This window comes from Suncus etruscus, chromosome 12 (assembly GCF_024139225.1).
Source record: "Suncus etruscus isolate mSunEtr1 chromosome 12, mSunEtr1.pri.cur, whole genome shotgun sequence".
Lineage (NCBI taxonomy): Eukaryota > Metazoa > Chordata > Mammalia > Eulipotyphla > Soricidae > Suncus > Suncus etruscus.
This window is the reverse complement of record NC_064859.1, coordinates 27,329,490-27,336,502: the sequence shown is the minus strand read 5'-3', so window position 1 is coordinate 27,336,502 and position 7,013 is coordinate 27,329,490.

Sequence of the window (7,013 nt, the reverse complement as noted above, 5' to 3'; positions counted from 1 at the left end):
CAGCTAGCCTATGATCCCCTGGGCTGACCACTTAGTGGAGGGGTCTGAGATTCCACCCATGCCAGACTGGCCTTCAGGGCCAAGCCTGGTAACTCTGGCCATGGGGGGAAGGGGGAGGAGAAAAACTCCTCCCCTATGCATACACAAACTGGAGGGGCTGCAGTTGGTCTCAGATGATCCCACATGCCAGGACTTCTGTTCCTCTTCCACTGGTAAAAAAATGCAAGAATACAACAATACCAAGATGAAGAAAATAAAAGGAAGGGGGCTGCTGTGCTGGTTTGACAAAGATTTTTTATTTTTTTGCAAAGGCACAGAAAGTGTTGGGGATAGAAAGAAAATTCCCTTGGCTTAGGACAGTGCTTCTCAAATAGTGGGGCATGCCCCCCCCGGGGGGCATGAGGCTCCGTAAAGGGGTGTGCATTTGATCTCGGCAAACACTGTCATAACAAGCCAAGCCCCATGTTTATGTCTCTGTATGTCTCTGGAGCTGAGAGTTGCAGTGTCCTGCTTCAAACTCCGCTTTGAAAAGCTATGCATTGCAAAACGTGCTCATTGTAGCAATTAATCCAGAAGTCACCTCTGATTAAAAAATCAGCTCAAATTATTATATATATAAAATAATTTGAGCTGATTTTTTAATATTTTTTTTGCAGGTTAAAGTTTTTTTTAATAAAGATACTATTTATAGTTGTGAGGGGGGCTCAAATATGTTTTCTTCTTCCTAGGGGGCATGACAGAAAATAATTGAGAAGAACTGGCTTAGAAGATGCAGGATTTCTCCACCCTTAAAGCTATTATGAGAACAGCTACAGGCTCTGGACATGCTCATTGTCGAACCCTAAGGTCTTTTTATGTTGCCATGAAATGTTCTGCTCAGTGTGGCTGTCAAAATCAGTTCTCTGTAATTAGAGATCCTGGTATTTTCTCAGGTCATAGGATGAAGTCTAGGATAGAGTCTTTCTTTATGGTTCCAGAAGTTCTGCTCAGTCACAGTTATTTCAGTCATTCTTATGTAATTAGTGATCTTGGTTTTTGCCCAGATCCTAGGATGGAGCATAGTCTTTCAGCAAGTAAAATTTTCCTTAAAATCTCCGGTCATATTTTCCTGTGAAATTTGAATTTTAGGATTATTTTCCAAATTTTATCCAGATACATTCTAATATGCCTTTCCCTCTCCTTTTTTGACATTTTATCCTTGTGTTATTAGTGAGCCCATAATGACTTATTTTTGGTTTACTTTGAGTAACATGGTTCTGGAATGTAAAAGTATGACAGTATTATTTTTCTTTATCACAATATTTGTTTGCTAAGGACAAATGGATGGCCTTTTGGTTATAGAGAGTGTACAAAGAGTAAGGTACTTGCCATTCTCACAGCCAAGCCGAATTTGACCTTTAGCTTTACATAGTATCTTGAGCACAACCAGGAGAATCCCTCAGTCAGAAGTAAGCTCCGAGTACTGCAACCAAAGATACAGTATATGTTTAAAGCAGCTGCTTTGCACGTGGCATTTTCAATTTCTATCCTTGATATCATATATAGTGTCCTCTGAACACCACTAGAATAATTCCTGAGACCAAAGTTGGGTATAAGCACTAAGTAAAGATATGTGTGGTTTGACCCTCCTTGTCCAAGCCTCCAAGCCCCCCCATTGAATATGCTCAATCTCATTTCCAATTTTTATCAGATATAAACATAATGACCTAAATTTCAAAAGTAGGGAAGATCATAGATTATTTTCTTATCTGTAATACCTTCACTTAAGCATAATTTTATCCATTTTCTTGGTTGATTAATTTTATAAAATGTTGGTTGGCAGCACATTTTTTCACCTGTTAGTCTTGAAAAATCTGAAATATGATTCCCTTACCACAAATTTAACACAGAAAGTTAGTAGATACTATATGGTAAAAGTGCTCAGGAAAGAAGAAGGAAAAATGATATTTTTTATTGTTCCAACCCATTGCCTTTTTTTTTTTGGTTTCAAAAGTATTTATGTATAGCATATAGTCAACTCCTTAACATTTCTGGTTTACCCTTGTCTGTAAAACCACCATTACATAGCACACATAAAAAGCATAAGAACATGCTATTTTATGCATCAATTCATGTTTTTCAGAATGAGACATCCAGTAAGTGTGGCCTCTTAGGATTCTATGATTATGATTATTGCACAGGTACCAGCTATTATCTTGGTGCTCACACCCTATGGTTATATGGATATTTTTATTATAAAGGAGAGAGTGTGGGATTATCTTTAGTTAGATGTCAGTCCATACTCCCCTGAAAGATACTTTGGAAAATATAGGAAGCTTAGTCTGTGTCTTCTGAATCTTCCTTATTATGCTGTTGGTTCTTTAATTTCTTTATATTTTTGAGCATTATATTTTATAATATATCTGTATTACCATTAGAAATATTATTTTCAATTTAATTTAACAAATATTCATTATTTTTGCTATGAGTGAAAGATACAAAATTTTCTGTGGAAACTACTCTCAGGGAGCTGGTTTTTAACAATGAGAAGATAACATGCACATCGCTACCCCCAATTTAAGAAGTCAGGATAAACTTGGTGGTACCAAAGATCAGGCTTATGTACATTTGGAAGGGCCTCAATTGATATAGCAGAATGATGAGATTTCAGCTAAAGAGTGTATCAGAATTCAACTAGTATAGAGTTAACTGAAGAATATAATTTCTAACAGGTGGGAAGTTCTGATCAGAGATATTTGGGCAAGAAAATCTAGGATGAATTTTGCAATGAGTCATCTTCCGTGAATGGGAAAAATCACTGGAGTTTCAGTCAGTCTCAGAGAGTCTGGGTAAGTAATTCATATAGAAGCAGACCCGGGCTTTGCAAGTGTGTGGGCCTAGATTAGCCTCTGGTTCAACAGGAAGGAAAAACATCTCAGCTCTCTAAGAATTGTGAACTACAGGATAGAAAGTTTCACTAGTTATAACACAAATTTTGGAAAGCATCTTAAGTTGGTAAGTCTGCTACCATGGACCCAACTTATTCTAACTTTGGGAAAGTAGATTATCTTTCCTTTAAATAATTTAGTTTACAGTACCTGTCCATTTATGAATGCTATCCATTCCTGTAAACATTCCTCCTTCAGAGGAGCTGCAAAGAGGATTTATACAAGATTGCCACAGTATTAGTAATTCATCCCCCACCCCTACCCCTGTGCCTAAACATTACTGTTTAGTAAAGGTGGATTACAATCACCAAAGTTTGGGAATTCTCATAGTAGCCTTTATTTCTTCATGTCATAAAATATTAGGGATATTAAAAATAAATCTGTCCAGATGATTATTTTTTAGTTTTCTACATGGCTCTTTTTTTATTTTTTTTTTCATTTCCCCCTACCCCAAAACAATCTTCTATTGAAGAAAGAAACTATAAGCAATGTTGAACCTAGAGAGAATAGTAAAACAAATAAGCAGAACCTGAAGACAGAGAATGAAAGTAGAATTGATGTCATAAACTTCAAGAGCGTGAAAGCATTTGGTGAAATGTAAAAGTGGCCCTTTATACTATGATGTTGATTCTACTCCAGAAAATTCCCATTAAAGAAAACTTGCTGGTTTTGATCCTGGGTGAGATGCTACTCAACTGCTGGGCCTGCATATCTCACTTGGCCTTGGCAATCATAATCTCTAGTCTATTGTACATTGTGTTATCTTATTCCCTTGGTTGTCCTAGAAGCAGAAAAAGAATAACTTTCAAACAAGATCTGTTATTATTTTCATCACACTAGCTTCAGATGGGCTATTAAAAAAGACTTCCTTTTATGAAATTTCTCTTAGAAAACAATGGATTATAAGATAAGAGAAAATGACCTTGGGTAGCTGGTACAGTGGTAAAAAAAACTTTCCAGCAGTTGTATATTCTGTCAAATTTCAACTTTTGCCTTCTTTTTCTCAATGTATAAGCAGCAAAATCTAGGGGTGACTAATTTCTTAGTTCTCATTTATCCTCCTGAAGGAATTTTTTCTTCTCCTTTCCTAGAGAGCTGTCATAAGCAGGATGGTTTGACAAGTCTACTATAAATAACTATCCAAAAAACAAACAAACATGTAAACCATAGAGAAGGGACTGATAAGATGCTTTATGGCAATTGGAAAACATACAGTTCTGTCTTGAACATGCATGCTATCCAGACATAAACATAGTTGCAGTATCCTTTAGAGGTCTTGAGAGTAGGTCTGAAAGTAGTTCAAAGATGGAGAAAGTTTTTCAATTTTTGTCTGTTCTTTGTCCTCAGTTAGCTCCTCTCCTTCTTTGGAAAAAGGAACTAGAAGGTAGCATGCAACAAGACAACAGCAGTCCAGTTACAGCTGTGTATGTTTGGCAAACAATTGTTTAATTTGGGAATTGGTTAGAGGCCAGATCAATTGAATGGGGGCAGGGAGAAGAACATGCTGTTGTCACCACTGGGAAACAAAATGTGCACCTAGATGCTGAGAGAACTGAACCTACCCAGGGAGAATGCAAATACCAAGTCAGTTCCTGGGCCATGTTTGATGATATTCTTCCACAGCTCCCTGCACCCATCCCAGGCCCAGACTAAGGTACCAGGCCAGAAGAATCTTTTCTGGGAACTAGTAGCCATGAAAAGAAGGAAGTGACAAACTAAGTTTCCCGTATTCCATGTCTCTTTTTCAGAAAAGTGAAATTCTATTATGAGATGAAATCTGCAGATATTTCATCGACTTTGGGGAATTTTATGTTTTCTGAAAACTGGCTTTCCTAGCCTAGTTCTCAGAAGACAATCTGATTCTGTGATTAGAACTTTAAGTTAATGCCAGAGCCTAAAGGCTGCATTTATTCTTTAAATTTCTGGGCAGTTTTGAAGGGAATATCTAAGCCATGGCGCTTCCTAGGCTCCATATTTACAGTTCCTGGAGTTACCTCTTTCCTTTTACATTCCTGAGGATATGATCTAGTAACAAATAGAATATAACATTGACCATTAACCCCTGAACCAAGGATACCACCTATGGAAACAAACATAGTTTCTCTTACCAGCACCAGGAACATAAAGTCTACCAAGGAAGGCCCAAATACCACCATGGCACTGACTTACTCCAAAGACAGTTCTTATAACACCCTGACAACTGGGTGATAACAGCAATAGTCTGCTTTTCAGGCAAGAGTCTCTGCAATGCTAATTGATGGTGAGATGGAACTGGAAGATACTACACACCACCTGGTCTTTGGCACAGGACCTGTACAGAAACTAGGATCTATAACTACAGAAACCTGACAGCAACAACTGTGAGACTGAAGAGCTGGCCACTGAAAATGACTAGGGGTTGGACAACCGAGTATGCCTGGAGCCTTGAGTTGGTCTTATACCAAAATACTTCGGGACTAAAATATCCTGTTTTTTAGGCCAAAGGTCTTTCTTTCCAATTTCTTCCATATTTTACTGTGGATCACAAAAGACAACTGACACACACATCTAATTTCTTTCCTTTTTTTAGTGTATCTCCCATCTCTAAAGAAAAAAAAGGGAACATACTAAACCTACAGTTATTGTATTAACTACTTTATTGGTGATCCAGCAATTTTCACAAATAAACTGCTAGTGAGCTCTCTTCCCTTCTTTTTTCATCTTTTTACTTCTCTATTCTCTTTCTCTTTCTTAATAACTTTGCTTTCTGTCATCCTGAAACAAATGTATTATGATCAGTTATGTCAACTATGTGATACATTTTCTTTAAATAAATTTAAAAAAATCAAAAAATAGGGGCCAGAGAGATAGCATGGAGGTAGGGCATTTGCCTTGCATGCAGAAGGCTGGTGGTTCGAATCCCGGCATCCCATATGGTCTCCCAAGCCTACCAGGAGTGATTTCTGAGCATAAAGCCAGGAGTAACCCCTGAGGACTGCCAGGTATGACCAACAATAGATAAATAAATAAATAAATGTTTATTTGCTTCTGACTGAAATAGTTCATATATACTTACATATAAATATCTCATATATATCATATTGGAGATTAATACAACCAAGAAAAGTCTAATCAGAGTATCACTAAGAATCCTGCAAATAATCTTAACAATTTTCTAAAAGAAGTTAACTTAAGATGGATTCTCTCTATAATGGAAATATAAACAACTGGAAAGTACAGATAAATTGATTTGCATAGTTGGATAACACTCAAACACAAATGCTTTTCTCCTTTACAGTTAATGGTTTAGGAGGCATGGCCTTTGAGAGGTGCTTATAAAATAGAATGGAGTCCTTTCAAATGAGATTAGTAAAATCATAAAAAGAGGTCGCAGAGAGGTCCTGAGTTTCTTCCACCTTATGCAGTTTCATCTATGAATCAGAATATATATCTTTCCTAGATACCAATTTGTTAGCACCTTGATCTTAGACTTTGCAACTTCATTCTCTAAGAAATGAATGTCTATGCTCCATATATTATCCAGTCTAAGATACTCTATTAAAGCTACCTGAGTGGATTAAGACAGAAAGAAGGAAATAATCTCTTTTCTTGGTTATTATATTATGGGAAACATTAATAGATAAGATACTGTGAGGATTTATTAAAGAAAATAAAAGCAAGTTTCTGCACATGTTTTGTGACAGTGGAGAAGAAGAAGCTGTTTCCAAATGTACCCAATTTCCTTTCCCTTTTATATCTATTTTACAATCTGGTGTTAATTGATTCTCATAATGAGGATTGAATTTCAATAGAGATATAAAGTAATTCCTGGGCCATCAAACAATAAATTACTTTCAAGAGAATTTTAGATTTTGGCCTATGTCCAAACCTCCACTGATGTATATTTTGTCATTTTTAGGAGAACCATCATATCTACACCAAGTAGAAAATTGATCAGTTACTAAGATAAATGGATATAGATGTTTTTGCACATCTGTAGGAAAATTACAAGTTGTTGTCTTGAAATTTTATACATTATATTGCACATCTAAAAGAAAATAGAAAAAATGTGGATTCTGTAGCCAGTGAGATTTAAAATTTAAGGTT